The following is a 3,114-nucleotide window of genomic DNA, read 5'->3' on the forward strand; positions in this document are numbered from 1 at the left end:
TTTGTTTTTACTATTCAAACCCAAGTACAAGACTACTTGATAGATTCTTCTCTACTCTGCGGCTTGACACATTAGAGCTAGAGTCATTTCAGGCATAGATTCAATACGCCCTTTCTTTCACGATCAGGACCTAGGCCGGATCGTGGCTAGAGACAGCCAAAAAAGTGGTTCAACCCTAGAAAAAACTCTCCTAATTTATCATCTTTTCAACAATTTTTAAGGTAATATATTCACATGACAGTTGTTAGAACCATGGGGAAAAGTTGTTCAAGGACCCCCTATGAAACACTAAATTGAAATTTCAATGTTCAGAATGTGAGATGTATGGACGAGTGCACTTCTCTGAGTACAGAGGTGCCAGCACCCCACCGCAGCAGCCAGCATGGAGTAAACACACTGAAGAACATTTGACAAAGAAATCCCGAGCCTCCCCCTTGGTCCCACGAGGGGCACATATCACTGTGAAAATACTGCTTTCCCCACTTTGCTGTCTTTAATTCTATTTTTACTGATAGCAGCAACAAAGGAAAAATTAGGTAAAATAGCAGAGTTATACAGACACAATGGTAAGAGGAAAAAAGTATCCTTTCATTTTAAATTCAGAACCTGGTTGGGCACAGTGGTTCACACCTGTAATCCCAGCATTTTGGGAAGCTGAGGAAGGAGGATTGCTTGAGGCCAGGAGTTCTAGACCACCCTGAGCAATATAGTGAGATCTCCATCTCACATTTAATTTAATTTAAATTAAAAAAAATTTAAAAACTAGCTGGGTATGGTAGCATGCACCTCTAGTTCCAGTTACTTGGGATACTTTGGCAGGAGATCACTTGAACCCAGGAGGCAGAGGCTGCAGTAAACTGTGATCATGCCACTGCACTCCAGCCGGGGCAACAGAATGAGACCCTGTCTCAAAAAAATAATTTAGAACCATTTGTGTTTGGTAGAAACTTCGAGTGACTGAATGTGCAAGTTGCGTGGGAGGGTTTGGGTGGAATGGCTTTGCCAGGGTAGAGAAGAGGGGAGAGAAGAAGGGAAGGGAAGAGAGAAGGAGGAGAAACTAAGCTGCTGCATTGGGGTGGGGGAGAAGAGGAGACTCCCCAAGACATTTCAATAGATAGAGAAAGGGGATATTTCAAGTGGTGGTTGCTGGTTTATGTTAGAGCTCCTCAGTTCATCTTAAACTCAGCTCTACAGTTCTCTTGAATGTTTTGATGGAAATGGATTGTGTGAGGAAGCCTGGGGGTAAAAACTGAAATGGGGATGGGTGGGTGGATTGAAAGGATTGAAAGGAAGCTCCACAAAGAGGATTTGGGAAGAGACAACATCAACTTGAGTTAGATTTTAAAAGATTGTCTTTAACCTTAATGAGGATAGGAAAACAAGCTCATGTCTCATCCAATATTCTCTGTCTTCGTGATAACTTTTAGCTCTTCAGGTTGACTTCTTTCTGGGTACAGAATCGGTTTTCCTTATTCCCTTGGTACCACTCCAAAGGAAATAACTAACTCCAGTGCCTCCAATTTTACCATCTAGCATTTTCTCCAGCAAGAGAACTCTTTGGAAAGACGATAAAAGAGCAATGTCAATAACGATATGCAGCAAAGGCAGAGAGTATTTCCACTATGAAGGGAAAGCCTGTTTCCTGGCCGCCCTTAACGGCCTATTTCCTTCACTCTAAGTATAGAACACCAGGGCTTTCCTCACACCTGACCCCTGACGCTGCCAGCACCAGAGAATCAAGTATCTCTTCCAATTTAAGTTCTGCATTTCAATAATATGTCTCAGCCGTTCTTTCAATATAAGGATCTTTTTTCCTTAAAATTATGCTAATGACATTGTTAATGTAAAATATCTGCTGCTTTTTATAAGTTCCTAGGTTTAAACTGTCATTTGCATCATTACAGTAAGTGGGAGAAAAGTTTTCTTGTCCTGCCTTTGTGCTTTGAACCCGAATACAGAGTGTCTCATGCTTGAGAACCTTATTTTCTGGACTGAGCCACTAGAGGTCAAGTGCCTCATGGAGATGAATCACTTTGACTCCAAGTGGAAATCATAGGCAATTGCTCACAATACCTGCTTTATGTTGATTCATGGTATAGCAGCCTTCAAGCCTCAGGGGCCTCACCTTCCCCTGTGTCATGAAGAAACCATTTGTGGTTTTGATCACGTGTGATCCTCCTCTCTGCTTACGGCTTTCTTTTTCTGGTCAATCCATCACATGCAGACAAAGTCAGCTTTCTACAACACAAATTATATTGTGTTACTTCCTGCTCAGGCACTCCATGGATTTCAGAAGAATCCAAACCCCCTAGCACAGCGTTCAAGAACCTTCCCAATCAGAACTCAGCCTTCCTATCTGGTACCTCTTCTCCTTGCCCTTCCCCTCACCTGTGCAAGCCAGTCTCTCTTTAATATATTTTTTTAATACTCTGATAATTCTGCCTAGCAGTCACTTACCGAGTTGGAAACATTTATTCACTCATTCACTTAGCATTGAACATTAACCCTTCCATTTGTTCTTATACTGATGGAATGAGAAGAGTTTAGTTAAATGCCACTCATTCAGCCCAATTTTGTGTATCTAATTCTCATAAAAATGCTTTGGAACATTTAATAAAAATGTAGATTTTTTTTTAGCACCACTTCAGACCTAAATAAGAATGTTTGGGAATGGGAGAATCTGAAGGTTATGTGAGTTATTCATATCTATCTGGTATATGCTAGACTTTGAATATTCTATGTAACTGGCATTAAAACATCATTTGACTCATTATTAATACCTCTTCTACTCAATAATCTCTATGCCACTTAAATGACTCTGTATGCCACAAGAATCATTCCAACTTTGGAATACACAAAAACAAAGCAGGTGAAGATTCATGATCTCCAGTCAAGTATAAAGTCCCATCTTAGTGTGTAATGGAAAAAAAGAGAAGTTAGACATGGGGAAGAAAGTGAGCCTCCATAAGCAGAAAGATGAGAAGCATGCACATGGAAGTTTTTGATGGGAAACTTATTCAACAAATTTTTAGATTTCATATGAGAAGCAATAGGGTTCCAAGTAATATGGAGTCATCCAATGGCAGTAATTAATATTCACTTAACAAATATTTA

This window comes from Sapajus apella, unplaced genomic scaffold (genome assembly GCF_009761245.1).
Source record: "Sapajus apella isolate SASKATOON/1434 unplaced genomic scaffold, GSC_monkey_1.0 scaffold6, whole genome shotgun sequence".
NCBI classification, from domain to species: domain Eukaryota; kingdom Metazoa; phylum Chordata; class Mammalia; order Primates; family Cebidae; genus Sapajus; species Sapajus apella.